The 24,554-nt window shown below is 38.3% G+C and overlaps 1 protein-coding gene across 3 annotated transcripts in view; it reads left to right on the top strand.

Moving 5' to 3' along the window:
* CDH18 (cadherin 18) overlaps window positions 1–24,554 on the top strand; it is a 596,824-nt gene that overhangs the window by 151,180 nt on the left and 421,090 nt on the right. For all 3 annotated transcript variants that reach the window (XM_075417131.1, XM_009938547.2, XM_075417126.1), the window contains exon 2: window positions 5,324–5,420. The gene's annotated coding sequence lies outside the window, so the exon portion shown is untranslated. The remainder of the gene's footprint in view (window positions 1–5,323; window positions 5,421–24,554) is intronic.

Raw genomic sequence — 24,554 nt, 5'->3', positions numbered from 1 at the left:
CATTGGGATTTGACGGTGCCCATCCTGCCATTTTATTCCCAAAAACTGGATCTCTTGCGCAGGTCCCTTGACTTTACTTCGCTTAATGGAGAAACCGGCTTTCAGAAGGATCTGAACTATTTTCTCCCTTTTCTCAAAAACTTCCTCCGCTGTGTCACCCCATACAATGATGTCATTGATGTACTGCACATGTTCTGGAGCTTCACCCTTTTCCAGTGCAGTCTGGATTAGTCCATGGCAAATGGTGGGACTGTGTTTCCACCCCTGGGGCAGTCGATTCCAGGTGTACTGGATGCCCCTCCAGGTGAAAGCAAACTGTGGCCTGCACTCTGCTGCCAAAGGGATGGAGAAGAATGCATTAGCAATGTCATTTGTCGCATACCACTTGGCTGCCTTTGACTCCAGCTGATACTGAAGTTCTAGCATGTCTGGCACGGCAGCACTCAGCGGTGGTGTGACTTCATTCAGGCCACGGTAGTCTATTGTCAGTCTCCACTCTCCAGTAGATTTTCTTACTGGCCATATGGGACTATTAAAGGGTGAGTGAGTTTTGCTGATCACTCCTTGACTCTCCAGCTGGTGGATCAGCTGATGAATGGGGAGAAGGGAGTCTTGGTTGGTATGATACTGTCGCCGGTGCACCGTTGTGGTTGCGATGGGTACCTGTTGTTCTTCAACCCTCAGCAACCCCACAACGGAAGGATCCTCCGAGAGACCAGGCAAATGGACAGCTGTTTAATTTCTTCCGTCTCCACAGCAGCTATAACAAAAGCCCACCAATACCCCCTTGGGTCCTTGAAATAGCCTCTCCTAAGATAGTCTATCCCAAGGATGCACGGAGCCTCGGGGCCAGTTACAGTGAGGTGCTTCTGCCACGCCTGCCCAGTAAGGCTCACTTCTGCCTCCAGTACACTCAGCTCTTGGGACCCCCCTGTCACTCCCGAAATGCAAATGGACTCTGACCCTTGGAAATCTGATGGCATTAAAGTACACTGTGCACCAGTGTCTACTAGAGCTTTATACTCTTGTGGATCTGACGTGCCAGGCCACCGAATCCACACCGTCCAATAAACACGGTTGTCCCTTTCCTCCACCTGGCTGGAGGCAGGGCCCCTCTAATCCTCGTCAGAGAATTTGCTGCTCACCTGCTGTAAAAATGACTTGGAGGTCCCCTCCAGAGGATTAGAATCAAAATCAAACTGTCTGCCTGGTCTGGAGAGCTGGCTTCTGGAAACTGGAGAGGCATTTTTCCTAACAGAATCCCCTTTGGTGATTGTTTTACCTTGCAACTCACGCACTCGTGCCTCTAGACTTGAGGTGGGTTTTCCATCCCACTTCCTCATGTCCTCTCCGTGGTCACGCAGGTAAAACCACAGGGTGCCCCGGGGTGTACAGCCTCTGTATTCCCTCTCCTGAGCAGAGAAATGCTTGCCCCTAATAGCTGAGACACTGGCCCGTACAGGTGGGGAGTAGGACATGTTCTCTTTGATTTGCTGCACCTCCTGGGCCAGTTTCTCCACAGCTGAGACAAGGGAGGAAGAGAGACTTTCCTCATATTGCCGGAGTCTGAAAGCCACCTCATCTACTCTTGGTGCCTCCTTACCTTTCCAGTTTACTACTGCCAGTGAGTTGGCATATGAGGAGGGTGCGCTCTGCACAAACTTCTTCCACATAGATGCTGTGCACTTGACTTCATCTGGGTCTGTGGGTAGCTGGTCATCATCTGGTTCATTATAAACCAGCTCCCGCACAGCTAATTCCCTCAGGTACTGAATACCCTTTTCCATATTGGTCCACTTGCCAGGATAACATACAAAATCGTCACTGAAGGGGTACCTCTCCCTCACACCTGACAGAAGTCTCCTCCAGAGGCTGAGGACTTGTTCCTTCTTCCTAATGGCCTTGTCAATGCCCCCATCCCTAGCCAGGGATCCCAGCTGCTTGGCTTCCTTGCCCTCTAACTCCAAGCTGCTGGCCCCGTTATCGCAGCACCGCAGCAGCCAGGTGACAATCTGCTCGCCCGGGGGGCGGCTGAAATCTTTCCGCATGTCTCGCAGCTCGCCCAGGGACAGGGACCGGGTGATTATCTCTGTCTCCCGTGATGACCCTAGCTCATCGTCATCCCTCCCGGAGTGATCTGCTCTCTTTGCGTCTTTCTTTAGTTTTACAGGGGCAACTGCTACTGGCACAGGTTGGTCATTGGGCTCAGCTGCAATGCCTGCAGCTGGAACTGGGGCTGGAGCAGCTGCTATGCCTGCCAGGGAAACCGAGGCAGACCCTGCAGCTGTGGCAGCGGCAGCGGTGGTGCCGGTCGGGGGGGGCTGTGACTGCCTGCTGGGCTGGAGGGGCTGCAGGGCCGGCTGGGGGGGCAGCGCCAGTCGCAATGCCTGCCGCTTCACTTCCCCCTCTTTCCCCTTTAAGGCACTGAACAGTGTTGAACATGGCTCGGTAGGCGTGGGCCAGACCCCAGCACATTGCAGTGATCTGTGTCTCTCTGGAGTTCCCAGGGTGGCAGCACACTTTGTGCAGATATTTTACCAGATTGTCCGGATTCTGTGTTTGTTCAGGGGTGAGTTTCAAAAACACCGGTGGTGCCCACTGCCCTAGGTACTTGCCCATGCTGTCCCACACACCCAGCCACTCACAGCTATCCGGCCCTGGGGCAGGTCTCTGCACGATTTTCTTAACTACTTGTTTAGCGCTAAACAAGACCCAAAACCCATTCAGGAGGCATAACAAAAGGAGTGCTGCCCTAAGCATCCCACGGGTACTCGAAATTCTCAAAAGCCGTTAGGACCAGCCTGAGGGAGAGAGGGGGGGCAAAATAGTGGGGGAAGGTATCCCCTTCGGTTTTCCCCACAGGCTGGGTTTGATTATTAACAAATTCTAAGACGTAGGATCCGAGGTATGGAAATGACCGCAGTGCCGCATGCAAATACAAGCCTAATTTCAGTGATGTTATCATATCATAAGTCAATATCGTACAGTACAGTAAAATCATCATCCTGATCCTTTTCCCTGAGGTAACAAACAGCACAGCAGTGAATACATGCTGCAAGTAAGGACTGACATACCAGAGCCATCTGAACAAAGCTGGAAAAATTTTTACTGGCCACTATTTAATTAACACAGAAAAATGCATATAACAAAATCTAAGAAAGCAGTTTTAACACACGCTGTTCAGCCCTGCCGTTATCCCCGCCCCACGTTGGGCGCCAATTTAATGTTCTGGTTTCGGCTGCTGCCGGCAACAAAAGCGCCACGCAGCCGCCCCTCCCCACGCTGCAGTGCAGAGGAGAAATGGAAAGAAAGAGGCAGAAACTGGTGGGTCGGGATAAGGGCAGTTTAACAGAGCAGCAAACAGAGGGAACAGTAACAACGATGATACAGAGAAGGAGAAAATACGACACAAACTCGCACAACAGACCGTCTCTCCGGGACAGGACCGGCTGTGCCCCTTTCATGGAGTCCAGTGAAAATTAACCCTGTCCTGGCCAAACCCAGGACACTCCTGTCATTCCTACTGGAAATATAATTCATAAAGCTATCAATGTCAGTTTCTCTAAGACTAGCCAAAGACCAATTATCCCAGTGGGATATTGGAAGCATATCTATTTTCTTGCTCTGTGGCTGCGGGAGAATTGTTTAAGGGAGAGATCAGTGGAAGTGAGTCAGAAAAAATTAGCAAAGTCAAAACCAGATAATTTAGCAATGAAGAAATTTTCTGATTCTGAAGAAGAACACATGAAAGAAGAACAGAACAGACAGGACTTATATGAATCTTATAGTATTTTTAAAAGGTAAATTCAACAAAAGTATTTCTGTTGTGTGGAAGGGTGTTACAGGCTGATGTGCAAAAAGTCAGGTCGTTGATGACACGTCCCAGATGGTAACCAGGAATCAGCAGCCTGGTTCTAGGGCAGTTGACACTTTATCTGTAATTGGCTTACACTGTGCAACATCTGTAGTGCCGATTTCTTTCTTACTGTTTTCAGTAAAATCTGTTACTGTTTGTAATTCCTCTGGGATGACTAGAGTTCTCCAATACTTAACAGTTAAAATACAAGGAGGCAAGTAGGGAGCAGTAAAAATGATATAATTGTGGAGACGTTTCTGTAACTCCTGCTAATGCCTTCAGCCAAACACTTGCTCAGGGACTTTGAGGTATATTTGACGACTTCTCTGTAAAAGCAAGGCCTCTTGACTTGGGATATGACATCTTGTAGGGAAAAAGAAAAGACCTGAGTGTTGAACAGCGGTGTAGGCTTGCTTGTGGTTTTCATGTTTCTTATCATGAATGATTCATGAGTAGTTTAAAATGATCAGTGCATTTAAGAAAGCTAACAAAGCTTCTTTGTACATGAAGTTCACATACAACTATATTTTACTGGTAGAATTTACAGTACACTAAGTGATGCTCTTTCTCACCTGTTTTTTATTATTTTTTAACTTGTTAAGTCTTCCATATATGGCATGCTTTTTCAGTGTCGTGGATCTGTTGATATTAAAGCTGAGCAAATAAAAAGATAATATCAAATAGGTAAGGTGTTTTGCAGTTTTCACATGGTATACTTAAATTCTATTTATGATTTCACATTAATTAGGAAACTGCATTTGTGTCACTGGATTTTCTGATAGGGTGCTCACAGGAATAATGCAAAAGATATTAGGGGTCTAATATATCTTTACTGAACTTTTTGTAGGTTGACCTATTCATGCTTATTAGGATCGTTAACTGTGAGATTCGTTAGGTGGCGATAGCTATGAAAAGTCAAAACACTTCCTGAGATTGTGTCGATGTATTGTATGTTTGAGAATGGATGGTAATTAATGTATATAAATGAAGTATTCTTTAAAACAGATTTATTTCCAAATTTGTGCAAGATCAGGACTAGATTATTTTTGTTTGAGTATTTTTGATGAATTCTCAACAGTTTTTCAGAACCAATGCTTGCTTATTTCTCTATGGCAGTAATTCATTATTGTTCTGAAATCAAAAGGTTTTCAAACTAGCTCATTTACCTAAATTTAGAATAAGATACAAAATCACAAATTATGCCAAAGCTAGTTATAAGCCTTGAAAATACCATTGCTGTACATTTAATTATTCCAATTAGTTCAAATTTTTAAAAGCTGGTTAAAAATAAAAATTCATACATTATAGTAGTACTGACTTTATAGATTTGCCGGGATAAACATGTCAATGTCTTCATATCCTGTTGCAAGGGACAGTCTAATGACTATACTGTTGTCTATTTACTTAAGTATCATGCAAAGAAAAACATTATTTGAACATACTCAAAAGTTTTTTGTTTTATTTCAGTGAAAGCTCCTGAATTGCCAGGCTTCTGATATCTTCAGTGGAAACTTGCAAGACTGACAGAAAACATATTTCTAAGCTCTTGGTTAGTCACCAACTAGTAAGTAACTTCTCATATTTTCATTGTTCTCATTTATCTCCAATGAAATGTTTAGGTTGTCTTACGTAAATAATAATTTTTAAAATTACTTCACTGTTTTTTGCCTTTTCTGTAAAAACTTTTTCTTTAATGTCTGGTGCTCCTTTAAAGACTACTACACATATAAGTCAGAGCTTAGCAAAAAGCCTTAGGTGGTCTGTAACAAATACATTACTCCATTAGCCTGACAGAGGTGGTCAAGAGTGGTATTTGATAATCAATTGCTAGAGTTTGTAAATCAAGTTAAAACGTACCTGAACAGCTAGGTTATATTATTCACCTGTTTGAATTTCAAATTATCTCATTTTTCTTACTATTTGCTTTATTCTTCTTTAGGTTTTTTTATTTCCTTTAGGAAAATTGTAAGCTACTCATTTAAAGCAGATGCTTTTGTGGTCTTGTTATACCTGTTGTCTGGCATAAGAATTTTTTTCATTCTTATTCTTTTGCTTGATGTCTAAATCTGAAGAAGAAAACTGGGCTGATGAGAAAGCAAGAAGTTTAAAATTTGAAGTAGGAAAATTATAGGAAAAAAAAAACCCTGCAGAACTGCAAAGTGAAGGGAAGCTAGCTGTAACATTATAATGGTACTTAGAGATTTGGCTCAGAAAACAGACTTAACCTTTATAAAAATGATGCTGGTGGAGATTAGAGAATTCATGCAAGATTGAAGTCATGTCTCATCAAACATAGTGATTATTTTTTTCCCCCAGTATATATAAATTTTATATTTTTCAGTAAAAAAATAATAAAACCTGATTATTTGACAGTTACCTCAGTCTGACCTGCAATATTTGAACTGGTCTCAAAAATATCTGTTTGGATCTGTTTACAAAATATTGTTGTGTTCTTAATCACAGTCTCTGAAAACTAACAGCGTTTATTTATTCATTTGTTATATGATGAAATAAAAATCATGTTTTTAGTGGTGGAAACTTTTCTACTGACTCAGTCCAATAATATACTCTAAATTCACCACTTGGATTAAATATAAATTTTATATTTTTTAAAGAAATTAAAAATTTATAAATAAATATATATTTCTTTGTAGGGAACAAGTGCCAAGATTATTTATTTTATGATTTCTTAGCTCATCTTGGTCATGTCATTCATTACGGTTTAACTTATGAACTAAGAGTGAGAGTTATGTTCTCATTTTTAATGCTGTTTTATTAATTTAAACCTAACACAAATAGGTCTTGAATGAACTGATTGAATTAGTAGGAAGGATAGTGAAGTTAAAACGTTTAATTCAGTGACCTCTCATAGAAGAAGCCAATATCTAAGCTGAATTTGGAATGTAAACTTGGGCTTAAACTCAGTTAAAAAATAAAACAGGAATCAAGTATTAGAAATCAATGAAAGAAAAATAAATTTTTATCAGATGAGTTGTCTAACTGAGGGTGAGAGCAGCTGTTAAGATTTGCTAATTTGACATGTTTGGCATTTTGTATCCCTCTAAGCCTTTAAATTCAGTCTGAATGTATATATACGTGTAAGTTAAAATATTCTTTCTGGTTTTGTAACAAGTCAGTGAAATTTTCAAGTGCAGAAATTACTGCATGAGAGTGCACATCGATGTCCTTCAAAAGGTAAGGTGCAATGATTGCACATGCCCTGTCTTCAAACATACACAAAAAGGCAACGTATTCAGTCACACACCTGCTCATAGCCTGAGAAAGTTAACATAAATCATAGGAGTGTTTTTTTGTTAGTAATACATCTAAGTAACTGCAGTATGCATTGTATCAGGTATGCATTGCAGAGTTAGAGCAGAAGGATATTTTAAGCATGGGAATGATACAGGGTTTTTTTTTCAATGTCATTGAATGTCACGATTTTTATTCAACACTTAATTGTTGAATAATTTTGGTTTGCTTCTGTATTTTCTTTCATCATATCAACATAAGAGTGAAAAAGCTCTCCTAGGGAACAAAGCCAGGTTTTTCTCTGGTGTCCTAAAAAAGCAAGAGTGATTGATGTCAGTAAGCCACAGCTAAAGACGTTGCTGTTTGAGTGGTGTGACACTGTGCATGGTATCATTGAGTAGGTGAAAGTGTAACACAGAGAGGTGGAATAAAGGCAATCATTTATAAAGGACTCACCAGATGACACACTCACAAATTCATGATCTTTTTGAGGACTGTTAGTGGTGTACTTTTTCAAAGCCTTTGAAGAGCTTTAGCTGTGCAGCTCCCTTTTATGTCAGCAGGAGACATGCTTTGCTGTGATAAGATTTAGCTGACTTTTTTTCACATACTTTGTTACTGAGCAAATCAGACATTGATCACTTTTATTATGGCACGCTATGCATTCTGAAAGTATGTTTAAGTAGTAGATTCATTAAGTAATGAAGCAAATGATAAGTAATGAGCTTAATTTTTCATATTGTCTTAGTAGTTTCATTTTTCTTTAGAATGTTACGTAATATCATTCCCTGAACACTCAACAATGGCTTTTCAGTATCTCATTGATACTACGATTTTATCCTTGGTTCATATTTCATTTTTTTTACTTAGAAGAAAAGAAAATTTGGGTTTCGGACCTTGGATTACTAGTTACGAAGAGAACAAAACCACTTCCATCTGAGCTGGTATTAAAATTTCTATAGACCTTATTAGTTTTAGACTGGATTCTATGGACCTGCTACTGTCCAGTGAACTGAGACTAACTACTAACTCAGTAAATACCTGTCATGTGCTTTTAGGAAAGAAAAAAAAAATCCATCTCTTGCAGATATTTGCTGTTCTAGTAAAAGCACTCTTGCATATAAGTAAAAGATTACACTGGCAAAAAGTAACATATTGTACTAAAATATGAGAGAACACATCATCTACAGCAACACTCGATGCTCCTAGCTTAAAAGAAAAGTAGCTTTTGGCCAGCATTCAGCCATTTTAGTTTGAAGGCAAACTGGACCATGGAAGAAATGAAGATATATTTCTATGGTGTTGGTTTCTAATAACATCAGAAAAGTTCTTACAGTTGTAAGAAATCTTACATCATCTTTGTTTGAAGGACCTCCACTGACCAGGAAGGATGAGTTGGTCTGCGCACAGTTATATTGCCTTTATGGTATAGGAAGACTTCCCTGTGGGGGGGAAAGATCATCTTTTGATTCAGGACAGTTTAAGAACCTCTGAGATGTATTGACATGAAGCAGGGTGTAGCCCAGCTGCCCTGCTGCATCCTGAAGAAATGTAAACACTCTAAAATGCAAGAAGCATTTAAGAAATGCATGGGTAAATTATGAAAAGGTGGAAGCATTTGTATCGTGGGTTTTCAATCTGTCACAGCAGCACTAGATCAGGAACTGGCACCTTGTTGTATATGAAAACAAGTGAGGTGAGGAGACATATGTCTAGAAATTAATATGTATCTTTAAGAATGTAGGAGCTTCACAGAAACATAATGTGCTAAGACTTAACTGACAGATATTTGATTAAAGGTTACAAAAGCATAAGTACACATGTAAGAGTGATAGAAGACGATTAATTCCTACCCAGACTGGAAAACCAGTTAGCTTTAAAGTGATGCAGGCAGAGGAGATTTTCAGTTTTGTTTCTTTCTGATAATACACTGACAAATCCAGACACAGTTCAAACCTGATCAGTTGATTTTGCAAAATCTATTCAGTAAATGAGCTTATGAATTAAATATAGCTAGTAGAAACGTGTTTCTACTTTGAAGAAATGCACCCAGCTAACCTCTTTTTCAGTCTGGTAAAAAATAAGTAGTCTTCACTTCACAGAACATAGTTTCTGATCAGCACCTGGACCCAGATCTCTGCTTTTTGGATATCAACTTGTTCATAGAAGTGGTAGATAACATCTCTTATGCTTGCAGTCTCTTAAGTTTAACCACTTTCTTAAGAATCATACTGAGAAATAATTAAATATAATTTTTGATTTTGTCCCATAACCATTTATAAAAGGACTGAAAAAGATGCTAATTTCTGTTATTGAAAAACGTATAGATAATAAAAAGCCACAGAATGAAATTTTGTTTCACTATCTGTAAATAAAAAAAAAAAAAATTAAGTGTCATTGAATTTCCCAGTTGTGAGGTGCACTACTCAAGTATTGCAAACTTTAGATTTGACTACTAAGGACAAGCTGTTTAGATTAAGGGTTGGCTTGTTTGTTTAGTGTTTGCTTTTAAATTAACCAGAAAATATTAAAGCTCTGTATTTAGGAAGACACTTTCATGCTTGGAGTTTAACATTTCCTGTAGAAATCTAACATGAAAGAAGTGTTTGAATGGTAAATTACAATGATATATACTACAGTATACTCTAACTGTTGGCATACCATTCATTTTTCCTTTAGATTGACTTGTGTGTTTAGACTTAAACGTCTTGATTCAGGTTTGTCCTGGTTTCAACTAGAATAGATTTAATTTTCCTCTCAGTAGCTGCTGTGTTTTGGATTTAGTATGAGAAGAATGTTGATAACACTGACGTTTTGGTTGTTGCTATGAAATCGAGGGCTTCTTCCAGTCTCCCATATTCAGCTGCTGAGCAGGTGTGCAGGAGCTGGGAGGGGGCACAGCCAGGCAGCTAGCCCAGGCTGGCCAGTGGAAATATCCCATACCGTAGACATCGTGCTCAGCTTATGAATGGGGGTTGGCCGGGGGGGAGGAAGCTATCATCTTTTATTGTTTCTGTGAGTTCAATTCCTTTCCTGTCAGGAAGTTTGAACTTTTCAGGGAGTTGGGTTTGGTTTTTTTTTTGAGTTTTGCAACGTTCTCAAAAATCTGTGAGTTCTGGGTTCTGTGACTGCTGCTTGGGGACTGGCTGCGAATCGGTCATTGGGTGGTGAGAAAATTGTATTGTGTAAAGTTTATTTTGCATATTCATTTTTATCATTGTTATTATCATTGCTATTAGTAGTCTCAGGATTTCCTTTGTTGCCTTATTGAACTCTCTTTATCGCAACCCACAAATTTCCCCTTTTGTCTGTTTTTCTTCCCCATCCTGCTGGGGGGCGGAAGGGAAGGGGTGAGCGAGTGGCTGTCTTGTGTTTAGTTGTCGGCTGCCAGGTTAAACCATGACAAGGTTATGTAGTTCTAAATAAATGTAAAATGAAAGAAATTCACGGTAGAGATGCTATGAGAAATGGAGAAGATTTTGGTTGCAATATGAAGACAAACTCTATGGGTGATTAATATTCAGCGAGGCTGATGAAATTTTAATTCAACTAATTTAGGTAACAGAGCAGCTCATTTTCTTTTACACTCCCAGTATAAATGCTATTTTCATCTCCATGGTGCTTCATATCAGCTAATGCCCGCATAACTGCAGTTGCTGACAGTGGGAAAAAAGTTGTCTTTGCTCATACAAGTATTCTTTGAAGCCTACAGAGTAACATTGGCACAGACTGTTAATAATAATTGAAATTACTTTTCTGCAAGTAACTTATCTCATCCTAACACACCTTATATTTTTGTGTGCTGTAATTTTCTGTCTTGTGGCCCTTTCTGGAAATAAAGAGAGAGCCATAGTAAATAAATATAGAGTGCAGGGTTCATTAAAAGGTGTTTGAACGCTGTGCAGAGGATGTGCTGGGAAAAACACACAGAATGAATATTGATTTGTAATGTGTCTTGGGAGTGGGAGAATGATGCATTTCAGACGTAGTTTGCCTTTGATTATTTAAAATATTCCTTCTGTTTTTACTGACAAAAAAAAAAAATCTGTCTCGAACTGTGTATTCTTACAGGACTGTGAAGAATCCTCTATATTTTTAAATAATTGTTAGAAATGGATTAGCAGGAATCTGTGTGCTTATTAAAGGTGATAGCCACAGTATCTTTTCACTAAGAGGGCAGCAGGCAGATTTCTAGGGTTTTTTCTTTGAGATTAAAAATAGAATGCTCCTGATAAAACGCATATTCAAGAAAACAGGAATATGAGTTTTTTTCCTGAACTTTGTGTGGTATGTTGTGCTCTGTTTTGGTTTTTTTTTTTCTTCATGTGGGTACAAATCTCAAGTAAGTGTATTTAAAATCTGTTTTAAATAAGTCTGTCCTTTTTGTGTACCCCAGAAGTCCACATAAGGACTGTGCAAATTTCAACAATCCGCGAAATTACAACAGTTAGAAAAATAGAGCAGCAAAGTAGGTGAATAATGTACAAAATCTGTTACTGTAGGTTTTTTTAAGTTCCTAAGGAATGTCTGTCCCTTTTGTTTCCACTTTCCCATAACAACCTGGGAAACAAGTTTTTTGAAAAATTCAGAGAGATGAAATTCAATTTATTATCTGAGAGTATAAGCAGTATATAAGTCAGTGTACATGATGGCCTTGCTCTTTCATGCTCTCTCTGGGCCTGTGAGTCTTTGTGTTCCGTGCAGAGTTTAGCAGAATTTCAGGCAGACGGGGGCTGTGATTTCCCCTCGCAGCACAAGGTGCAACTGCGGATCCAGGGCTGGGTCTGTTGGACCACCAGGAAGAGTCAGAAGAGAAGAATGGGGCTGAGCCAGGTTCCTCTTATTTTAACTGACCGCTCAAATCATTGACCTGTTATTGAATAGGGAGTATCCTGTTACGACCATCATATCTTAAAAATATAAAGGATAGCTTCTACTTTTTTCTGTGCAACTTGGCCTGGTGGACATGTTTAGTTACTAGATTAAACTGTGCTTTGAAGTTATTTTAACATTTTCCTACTTTTTTGTCAGAGTTGAGCAGAAAGTGAAAGTGTGAGACTTTTCTGGGTTTTTTTGCAATGTTTATTGTTTCTGAAGGAGTATATAGCACAAGGAACCACTGTAATATTTTGTAACTTTCTAAGGCTTCTCATGCCATTTTTGCATAACCAGATGATAACGATGAGGTTCACAGTGCAGGCTAGTGGGAGATAGCTGACTGCTTGTAGATTTTGTTCATTATTATATGCACACTTTATGATTGACTCATTATTTAAAAATAAATAAGTATCCCTTGAGGGAGTCCTGAAATATACCCAGTTATGACAATAGCTGAAAATATTTTTGAGATATTGTTTTGGAACATTTACTGCGATAAGTGCTTAACCTCTTCCAAATGTTGCGAAAAGAAAATAATGTTTAGTCAATATACATGTACATATTACAGGTGTTGTACTTTCATGAAGTAAATTAGCATCATCAAATGTTTAAATACTGGCTGCAGATTTGAAGAAATAATCTGCCTTTGCTCTGTGGAAATTCGAACATATATCTAGTGTACTTACTTTTCTCATCTTGAACACAAAGAGCTCTGATTCACAAAGTGAAGTTTAAGTTATGGAACAGAGAATGGATGGACAGAAGAACCAGGACTATTTAATTCTGTTGATACGCTTTTTAGTTACAGATGTATACCTCATGCAAAATATTTTAAAATAGGGTCAGATTTACTAAGACACTCAATCCAGGTTGCATGTACCAGCCCTTGTATATGAAGATTTAAAAATAATTAAGTATCTCCTTCCCCTCTACACTGCCCTAGTGAGGCCCCATCTTGAGTACTCTGTCTAGTTCTGAGCTCCCCAGTTCAAGAAAGACGAGGAGCTACTGGAGAGAGTCCAGTGGAGGGCTATGGGGATGATGAGGGGACTGGAACATCTCCCCTACGAGGAGAGGCTGAGGGAGCTGGGCTTGTTCCCCCTGCGAGGGGACCTAATATGTGCTTACAAATATCTGGAGGGTGGGTGTCAGGAGGATGGGGCCAAACTCTTTTCAGTGGTGCCCAGCGACAGGACGAGGGGCAATGGGCACAAACTGAGGCACAGGAAGTTCCGTCTGAACATGAGGAAGAACTTCTTCCCTCTGAGGGTGACGGAGCACTGGAACAGGCTGTCCAGGGAGGTTGTGGAGTCTCCTTCTCTGGAGATATTTAAGACCCACCTGGATGCGGTCCTGTGTAACCTGCTGTAGGTGACCCTGCTTCGGCAGGGGGGTTGGACTAGATGACCCACAGAGGTCCCTTCCAACCCCTACCATTCTGTGATTTCCTAACCAGAGTCATCTTGGACAACTCATTGGGTATCTGCTTTTCTTAAGAGTCAAGACTCTCTTTCTCTGCAGAGATTGCCTTTTGAAAGCAACATACAGCTTTAAGACTGTGACCTAATTACCAACATAGTATATTTTCAGTAGCCTTCTGTACTTAGTTTCTCCCAATGGATGTTAGAATTGTTTTTTTACCCAATTCTTAGAATGGTTTAAGAGATACTCTATAGTAATATGTTGACAGTGAGCAGTAGGGCTTGAGATAGTCACAAATGTGAGTACATGGCTCTTTGACATTACTTATCGTGTATTGTTTGAAAAAGACTAGCATGTAAACTCAGGGATCCTTTTCATTTTCCTTTGTAAGCCGTGTAAGGCAAGCAGCCTGCCCTTCTTGCATCTCTTTGCTCTGTATGAAATGCTTCCACATGATAAGATTTTTGCTGCTAGCCAAAATGCAAATATGAATTTTAAAGACTGTGATCTGTACTACGTTACTGTTGTGTAGACATTTAGTCCAAAGCAAATCAGAGTAAAGCTGTACTAATTGAGAATGATAGCCTTTTGTTTTCCATTTGTATGGATGTAGTTCACTTCATAGAGTGCCGTGTGGTGTAGTGTCATTTATATAAGCTGTCACAGTATTAACATTAGTAATACTTTCTTCCTCAGTTCTCTGAGAATCAAGTTGCTTGGCTTTCGAATATAAAATACAACAAAGTAGGAATTCTACTGAACAGTAGTATGAAATTTTAGGTAATGAAAATGATGGGTCAGCAGATATTGGTTGGAGAGCAGATTCCCCTAAACCACTTTAGTGGGTTTATTAATGTTTTTTCCTAGCCAGCATTATGCCTTTATAATTTAAATTTTCCCACAGTTATGTATGTATTCATTACCAAGTGGTAGTTTAACCTATCTTTCTGTTCTTTCCAAAAAGTGAAGTCTCGGGTTCCTGTTCCTCCCCTCCCCCCCAAAAAAAAAAAAAAAGAAAAAAATTAATCACAGCTATACGATTTCAGTTCATTGCCTGATTTTGTTTGCAAGACATCAAGACAGAAGCACTGGAAATAGTTCAGGACTGTCGCCAACATCATACTCTTACAGAAGCAAATGATCTACAGTGATGCAAATAGAAATTTTATATAGAAGGAAGAAAGGTGTATTACCCCACAAACTTTATTTTTTACTGTATACTCACTGAAACAATAACTTCCCTCCATGTAACTTCAGTGGTGAATTCAAACCTATTAGTTGGTGGATATTGTAACCAAAAAGTCCATAAGCAGATTCCTGCTTATTTTGGTTTCCTCAGTTTTAATTTACACAGTTTATTTTGAGACCGTGCTTTTCTAAAATGTTTGGGAATCTGTTTGCTAATCTCAGCTTGATTACACAGATCTGAAGGAATTCAGAACAGGAAATTCATTTATGGAAACACTGATACACGTATGTTGTTCCTGGAGAATCTCCCTTGTCTCTAGAATAAAGTTTATTTTCTAATGCTAATTTTTACCATAGGATTTCACTTGCAGAGTGCACCTTATCGTCTTGATACTTTGTTATTTATGTCTCTTCACACCAAAAGCGGTTAATGTTATTCCCTACAATTCCCTACAGTACTCACTACATCAAAACTTACTGGGAGCAGGACTCTTATTTCTCATTACGTGTTTTTCTACTTTTCAGGTATTGCATTCCTGAACATACTTTCCCAGTGTGTGAACTGAAGTATTTGTATCAGTGGTTCATAAACAGCAAAAATAAAGGCATTCTGGTAGCAGGAGCAAGCCTTAGTTTACAGTTCCCGTTGCTTTCTTTGAATAATCTGAGGAAAATTTCCAGTCAACTTGTGAATGGGAACAGTGACCACATAGCAGATGGCTATGAGTGTAAGCATACAGAAGACCATGCCCATGCATTAAATGTGTTTACTGAGGGCAGACTTCCCAGGCTAAAATTTCATGAATCTGCAACTTTTGTGCCAATGATGGAGAGAATATGCTACCCTTAGTCATCCTCTAAGGAAACCTAACTTTGAGAAATAATAATATTTTTTCGTATCTGCATAAAAAATCTTCGATGAAGATAAACCAAGCTTTTTTGGGTTCGTTGCATATGGGATTAACAAGGATTTTTTAAAATTTCTTTTTAAAATTCTTATGTGGGAATTTTAAAGAAGACCAAAAAGAGTAAATGTATTGTCGTCTAACTGAAGCTGAATTATTGCGTAAAATTAACATATCTGCTTGTGCCTAAATTGTCATGGAGTTAATAAATGAAAGTGAGATTCATTGGTTCCCCAGATATTTCTTTTTTCCATTGATAGGGTGCTTTATAATCAGCTCCTAAAATGCTTATTTGTATTGTGAGATTACTGTAGAGGAATGCAGATACATTTGCAGAATGTCACCATTGGTTTGCTTCATGAGAGTCTGTTCCTCTGTTGCTTCTTATGGGAGAGACTTTTATCGTTCTCATTTATTTCGCAATACTGTTATGTCTGTTGATAAAATTGGCAAACAATTCCAGGGTAATCTGTTCTAGATACTCAATCTTGAATCATATTTTTCTTATCAGGTACACCTGAATATATAATTGGAAATTAATACAGATATTAAATCTACTTAGCAATCCCGTTCAAGTGAAATAATCAATAGGTGGTCTTAAACACCTGAAGTAAAAAAAAAAAAGGATGGAAACTGACTACAGTGTTTGAATTAATACAGAATATTATAATTTTTTAAAATATGAATAGAACTAGTACCTCTATACTTTAAATGACATGGAAAGTACAGCTAGGATAACTAACTGAAATTTATTATTGGATTACTACTGATGTGAAAACTATTCTATTTGAAGAACAGCATTATTGTAATAATTATTAAAAGACCTTTGTTATTAACATTAGTGTAGTAGAAAGAAATAATGCTTTATAACATGATTTTTGCTATTCAGCAATTCTGTACTTTAGAACTTTTTCAACTTGGGCTGTTGTAATTTTTGAATGTATATTTAAACATGTTGTTATCCAAGTTATTAGATATTGGAGGCTGTAAACAACTGTTTGATTGAAATCTGGAGAAAAAAATGAAAATATGCTAATTTATTCTTTTTGGGAAAGAAGGCAGTGTCAGGTATTTTCTTATATAATCAGTATTACAGATCTTCAGTTTTCTTTATGCTGGTGAGAATGTCATCCCCTGAGAACAGAAGTCTCGCTGCTTCTTCAAGTCTTGTATTCTTTACAAAACAGTCAATTAGCAGCACTGAGACTCTAAAAAGTCTTGGTTTCTGCCAGGAGGGATATTACTGTGTAAACAAAAGTAATCAGTGGGAGGCATTTTTTGAAAACTCCATTCAAACCACAGTCTTGGTTTTACTCTAGATTACAGAAACATCTGCAAATATTCCACTGGACAGAACATTTGATTGAAACTGCTATGTTTTTGGAGTCTGCTACAGAAACTCAGCAAAGATTAATTCACTTCAGAAGGCACATCCCTAGACATAAAGTACTACCGTCTGAGTAAAGATGGTAAAATCTTGTACCAAAACAAGTTAGAGTAACTTAGGGAATGCGTTATTTGCTTTAAGACAGGGCTTTCAATAGTCTTATTTGAACTTCAGTATTGAAAAACATGCTTATCATTTGAATTTTGCGGAATAGGATATGGTGTCTCGACAGATAGGAGGGATCTGATTTCAGGTACACAGCAATTCCATTTTAGGCAGGATATAGAACCAAAGATTTCTGACTTCATTTTGAAATTTCTTTCCTTCTCCTACTTGCAGCATATATACATTGCAAACTGATTCTGTCCTTCCTTACAGAAAATGCTTGTTCTGAAAGGGTCCTGCAAATGATTCAGTGTTCAGTCCCTCCATACAAAGCAACATGTTCTGCATTTTTACATTTTATGGTTTTGAAACTAACAGAAAAAATATAAAAGCTTGTCTTTTTTGTGTGTGTTTTTTTTTAATGTGTTAATTGTTAACATCTGATTACATTGTACAATGTGTAGTCTGCACTAAAGCAGAATTATTTAGCTTCAGGTAAAACTTTATCAGTTTAGCAAGCTATGTGTATTTTTGCTTGGCTTTAATAGATTAGCCGTATCTGCTTGTTTACTTTGTAATATTTACTTACAAATCTTTGTCTAATCAGTGAATTAAAATATCTCTATTTAAGATGTTAATAGCATTCAACATTATTTGAACAAAACAAGCTTAAATTTAATAAAATTAAATAAAATTAGGCATTAATACAACTCATATAGCCTAAAGTAATTTGAATAATTGAATACCACTTTTTCTAGAGAAAATCATTTGTAACAACACTTGTTTTTCCAAAGAAAAGCAAACTGAAAACTCCAAATGTTATGTTGATAAATGTTTTGTAGAACCTGCTGATCCCATTGCATATGTGTGGATAAGGCATCTAGACACTGACATTTTCTTAATGTTATTTATAGAGGCAGCATAGAGCAAATGATAAGTGCACTCAAGTGCACAGAATGTTAAGTGTTTAAGATGGCAGCTTAAAATGAGATCTATGTACTTAGAGGAGAAATAGCCTTTAGGGTGTTCACAGCAGGATGAACCCCAGAGAGCAGATGAAAGCAGGTGTAGAAATGACAGAGTAATTCTTCTTTCCATTGAAGATGTTGAGAGTTTACTTCAAGGGATTGCAGTTTCAATCTACTCATTTTTCAGGTTCCTTTCTTTGACTTCTGCTGTGATTGGAAAGGATTATAATAAAATAATTAGTGGGGAGAAGATGCAAATTAGGTCATCTGCCATTTTCAAAAGAAAATAGCCAACAAAGGAGGAGGGGAAAAAAAAGCAATTATAAACTGGGGGAGAGAGGAATTCAAACCAGGCAGAATCCTAGAACGTCTACAAAAATGGCACACTTAAACTCAACCTAGACCATGATTTGATAAAAGGTTAGTAAAAAGTATACAATTTGTGTGAAAATGATGATATTTGTATGCCTTATACAGTGATAAACTATGGCTATCACGTTTATTTGCCTGAAGAAAACAAAACTGAGTGACACCAAGCTGAGTGGTGCAGTTGACACGCCTGAGGGAGGGGATGTCATCCAGAGGGACCTGGACAAGTGCAAGAAATGGGCCTGTGTGAACCTCAGGAGGTTCAACAAGGTCACATGCAAGGTCCTGCACCTGCGTCAGGGGCAACATCTAGTATCAATACAGTCTAGGGGATGAAGGCATTGAGAGCAGCTCTGCTGAGAAGTACTTGGGGGTACTGATGGATGAAAAGCTGGACATGAGCCAACAATGTGTGCTTGCACCCCAGAAAGCCAATTGTATCCTGGGTGGCATCGAAAGAAGCGTGGCCAGCAAGTCGATGGAGGCGATTCTGCCCCTCTGCTCTGGTGAGACCCCACCTGGAGTACTATGTCCAGCTCTGGAGCCCTCAGCACAAGAAGGACATGGACCTGTTGGAGCGGGTCAAAAGGAGGGTGACAAAAATGACCAGAGGAATGAAGCACCTCTCCTACGGAGAAAGGCTGAGAGAGTTGGGGCTGTTCAGCCTGGAGAAGAGAAGGCTGCAGGGAGGGGCTTACGAGAAAGATGAGGACAGACTTTTTAGGAAGGCTTGTTGTGACAGGACAAGGAGAGTAATGGCTTTAAACTAAGGGAGGGTAGATTTAGACCATGTATAAAGAAGAAATTTTTTACTGTAAGTGTGCTGAAACACTGGAACGGGTTTCCCAGAGAGGTCGTAGATGCCCCATCCCTGGAAACATTGAAGGTCAGGTTGGATGGGGCTCTGAGCAACCTGATCTAGTGGTAGAGGTCCCTGCTCATTGCAGGGGGAGTGGGCTAGATGACTTCTAAAGGTCCCTTTCAACACAAACTGTACTATGATTCTGTTCTGTGATGATAATAATCTCTGATGCTCTATCAACTTCTTTAACCACTTCACTTTAATCCTGGTGTAGCTTAGAAGTTCACCTTTATTTAATCCACCATTTCAGCTGCTGTGATGTGTCACACTGAGAAAATAAATATATCAGCACGTTGTGTATTCTAGCTACTGTTTTGACTCATAAAATTTACACCAGGGCTATTTTGGGGTAATAAAGATAGGAAAATCTTCCAGAACAATTATCTTCTAAATACTTCAATGTATTTGAAGTAAACTTAACCTCAATTATGTGAATTGTTCTAGGTGCACATGCGAATTTTAGCATAGTAATTAATCTACCAGTATTTACAAGAGCATGCCAACAGAAATTCTCCCTGACATTCCTTTCAGAGATACTTTAAAACCATCATATCCTTTGTGTCACATTGGCTTTATTTTCAAAAATGTGCGTTTAGATAATGTATGTATTTTTTACTAAGTTCAGAACTAGTAGGCTACAACGCTTACGTAGGAAAGCTGTTATTCATGTTTTGGGAAAAGTCCATGTTCCTCAATGCTAAAGATTTCACTCAATGCTAAAGATTTCACGTCTCTTCTGCTGACTAATGAGGATGTCATGGGAAAAAACCTGATCTTGCTGCTGTAGTATCTTTGTAGGGTTGTGTGTGTGAACATGTATGTGACACTGACTTGTGGCTGTTGTAAAGAAAGAGTTAAGTTACTGGCCAGTGAATGAAATATTCTTCCAATAGCATATAGTAATTCTATTTTTTTAAGTGGCCCGAAATGCCAGCCTATCTCCTCCCATGTGTTTGCTGTAAATTGGAATTTTTGTTATTGTTGGCATCTTTGAGATTTCCTACATCAGTCTTTTTAACACTGGCAAAAACCCCATTTCTGTCTCTTTTCAGCCTCACTAACAAATACCATAAACTTTGTTGAAGAAGAAATTGCATTTCCTGAGATTTCTGTCAGCATGTCCCTACGTTGTGCATTACAATAGCAAACAGAATCATCCTCCACACTGCAGGGACCAGGAAACTCAGCAGCAAGAGGAGGCTATAATTTACTGCAAGGGAAGGGACAAAATTGCCCAACAGTTGCCAGGCTCATAGCTTACAAGTACAGCAAGAAGAGAAAAACATGGCTTGATTGTTTTTATGTTTGTATAATTTGTGTATAATGCATAAGAAAGTAAGCTGTAAGAAGAGATTGGTAGTGCTAGGTTAACTGTTTGACTCAATGATCTCAAGGGCCTTTTCCAACCTAATTTATTCTGTGATTCTAATAGATGGCTACAATTATAAATAATCTTGTACCAGAGCTTAATAAAATCTGTAGAACTCTGATATTAAGTTAAGCTTTGGACTTCCCTGCTTTGAGAGGTCAGGCTTGAGTTTCTATTTAGCATACACCTAGAGAACAAGGGTGGTCATTAAAAAAATCCTTATCCAAACTAGGAGATGAGTTACCTCTGCCTCCTGCGTGGCTGCCTGATGGCTCACCACCTAGCATGCAGTGCTGTAACAGTTTCCTGGGTGTTTTTGCTTTTTATTGTTATAATTTTTACATATTCTTACTGTCGAAACATTGGTGGCCATGTTTATGCAGCCAGTCTTGATTAACTAGCCTGGTAATTTCTGAACTGCAGGTGTCAGGGCTTTGTTCTTGAGGAAGTAGCAGCAAGTCCTCTCTTTCCAGAAGTGACTTTGTTCGTGATCAGTTTGGTTGTAGCTTAAAATTTAGACGCTGTATTACGGGGTTTCTGTCATACAAATAAGCAGAAGCACTACTGAGAAATATTTGCTGATTTTGTTTTCTACTGTCAGTTAGAAGTGCCAGACCTGACCTAGTCAAAAGCCTTAAAAAGTCAAACAGTAACAGCTGGTAAATCCAAAGAGAAAAGGAGATGACTTTGCATTTGAGCCTTTAAAAGAGGGAAAGCAAGAGGAAGCAAAAGAGGGAGACCTCTTACTGGTTTTAAAGATAGAGAGTAGAAAAATATATTAGTAGTTATTGATTGGAAACAATGAAAAACTAAATATAAATGCCTGCAAAAATTGTGTTATTTCTTAACGTTGCCAAAGAACCTATGTGGAAGAGAAGAACTTGAGGGGAAAAGAATAAACAAAAGAATGATCACAACCGTAAGAGAAAGTGAAAAACAGAGCAACCTATAGCACATAGCAACAGAAAGGTGACTTCAGGCAAATGAAAGAAGTACAACGTGGGATAAAATATTCACACCTAAATGAGGAAAAGTACGAAGTTATGTAACTGAAGCTTTTTTCTTAAGATGACTAGTAGCAGACCATAGCCAGAAACAGGCAAATGGGTTACATTTGAGAAGCAGGATATGTGATGCAAACCAGGTTGCTTTCTGCATTCAGGTTGTTTCAAATAGTAAAAGAGGATGGTTCCACATTACTAGTATACGTATATACGGTGTCTGTGTGTGTATATATATGCACCTATATACACACATATGCGTGCGTATGGAGAGTAGGCTATGGGTCCAAATCTGCTACAAATGTTCACTTTAAAAATATATATTGATTATTTTTTAATTGTACACATTTTTTTATTCGCCATGATTGTATTTCATTCATTTGCTTCTCTCTGCTGTGTTCTTACTTTGATTATGTTTTTGTAATAATGAGGGAAGCAAAACCTCTGTAGTTTAAGGTGAAGTTTAATCAATTTTTCAAAAAGACTATGTGGTATAATCCTAAAACAAGTAAAGGTGCAGTCTGTAAGACCAAAGAGCTCTTTCCAATCTTAGATGTTTCTTCAGTTCCACTGTAGGACGGTTCCCACAGCCTCCTTCCCAACTTTAAACTGGCAGATATGCAGGAAGGATATTTTTACTCTTTTGTTTACGAATGTAAACAAATACCCCTCAGGATATACACATGTGAAACTCCTGTGAGTTAATCACTCTCAGATTTATAACATAGGCCTGATAGTGAATCTTATGCAACTAGACAATTACTTGAATGAATAATAAGTCTAATGTCAACAACTGTGCAATAGCTGTATGCTTGATGGATCTCTGTGATGCCAGAAGGTGTCTCCATTAATTTCAGTAAAACTCAAATAAAGCCCTTATATACTTGGTCCATATATTGTAGGTGGTGACATTTCCCAACCTGACATTTCCCAACAATTTTTAGGTCTTCAGCTAGAAAGTTTTACTGAAAGATTTCCCTTTTTTTACGTGCTAAAGAAAATCAGAAAGGAAGCACAATAATATACACTGATAGTCAATAACAAAGTATACCAGCAAAGACAGATTTTTGAGACTTGTGGAATATTTAGATTTTTATTTTGCCTATTGGTCCCCTTCATACTGTCTGGATAAGGTTATAGTTGTCTTTTACATTTTCTGTTGTCGTAACTGTCTACCAGTGGTATGCCTTGTTCTTGTCTGTCTTTTCCTGAGTTGTTTTTGCCTCTGTTTTTGAAGAAGTAAATGGAGACTGATAACCTTTTAATACAGATTTAAAACCAACCTTTACAATTATATTGTTGGAACATAATTTTGCCTGGGTTTTTTTTTTCTGTAAAATGGCTTTCAAATCTTGCATATAAAATACGACCTTTTCTTGGGGAAAGAATTTACAGGTGAATAAATTGTCTGCATAAGATGCTGTTAAGTGTTGTCCACAAGAAAATGACCTTTGGGTCCTGTGTAGCAGTCAGGATGATTTCTGGCAATCTTTTATTTCTCCTTTGGGACCTCTCAGTGACTAGGTGCAGTCCACCGTGAATGCATTCTCATCAGAGTGTGTTTATGCATAGCGGTATTGGAACTAATAAGCACTTGGGTTTGTGTAGCATATGAGTCAGTAAATACATAAACAGGTACAGATTTATGACTCTGCGCTTCAGAGTATCACAGTGCTTGATATACAGTGCAGTCAACTTTATCTGAATGTCACAGAGGATAGTGAATATATCTGTAATGCCAAGGTCATTTTTGATGTAATTAATAGGTTGGGATTTCTTTTCTACCACAGTTTCAAATAACTTTAGTTCTCCTAATCAGGATTATTGGATATGGAACGGGTGTCCTTGAAATATGTAAATTATCCTGTGAAATACAGGCATACAGATATTAAGCGCAGGCTGATGTCTTACCACTGTGAATATTTTAGTGGATAGTATTTCTTTTGGAGACATATTGACTCTTTAGCAAGTCACAGAAATTTCAAAGTTTTTATTCACATTACTAGTGTTAGTGAAGCCTTCTTGGGTGCAGTCAATGGAAAAGCTCTCACTGCTACCAGTGGAATAAATATTTCAGTCTGCAAAACTGCCAGCCATCACTGTTCATGAGGTAACTACGTTTTATCTTACCTTTCCTACTCTCCATCCTACAGCTTTGCCAATCATACTTGAACTACGTTTCATTTTCTTTTACACTGCTTTGTTTTGTGTCAAGGAAATACGCCATGACCGTAACACTACAGTAGCAGACTAGTGTATTTTTTTTCTTTTTAAATGGGAGTGATAAGCTTAGATAACATTCCAAGAACCTTCATCTATATATCTACTTTTTTTAAATGTAAAATAGTGAAGATAACTTTTCTTCTCAGTTACACCTCACTTCAAGAACTAGAAGAAAGAAGTTACTTTTACTGTTTATGATCAGAAATGATATATTGTTTTGTTGCCTGTGTGGGGCTAAGGCATTGGAAGAGGTATGTTTAATAAGCATGCAATTTTTTTAGCATTCAATTTAAGCAAACATGAAACTTAAATAGTAACCATGACTGTATAACAAATAAAAAAGTGAAGGGAAGATTTATCCTGGAACAGTGTGTGCTACGTTCTGCATGGTTCTATTAATCACAAAAAAAAAGCCTGATGTCTGCTAAAACAATCCTTGTGCTTCTGAATTTCACTTAGTGCTGTTGTCCATGATCAGTCTTCAGCTGCTCACCTGCTAGATGAGCCCTTACAAGCTATTTTACTTGTGGACTCCTGCAATTTAATGTGAGGATGTGAGCTTGGTTTGGGCATTTTACCAGAAAGAAATCTTACTGAAGGAAAGATTAATTCTATTTAATTTAAATGTTAAATAAACTTTGGATTGTGTGCAGTTAATTAGATTTTGTGATTGTAGAACACAGACAAGGAAGCATTTGTGAATACTATAAGCGTAGATTATTATCTGCTCTGGCCATCATGCTTGGATCTCCTGGGGAAAATTCCCTAA

Source organism: Opisthocomus hoazin, chromosome 3 (assembly GCF_030867145.1).
Source record: "Opisthocomus hoazin isolate bOpiHoa1 chromosome 3, bOpiHoa1.hap1, whole genome shotgun sequence".
Classification (NCBI taxonomy): Eukaryota; Metazoa; Chordata; class Aves; order Opisthocomiformes; family Opisthocomidae; genus Opisthocomus; species Opisthocomus hoazin.
The sequence above is the reverse complement of the archived record's forward strand: the minus strand, read 5'-3'. Positions and strand labels throughout refer to the sequence as shown.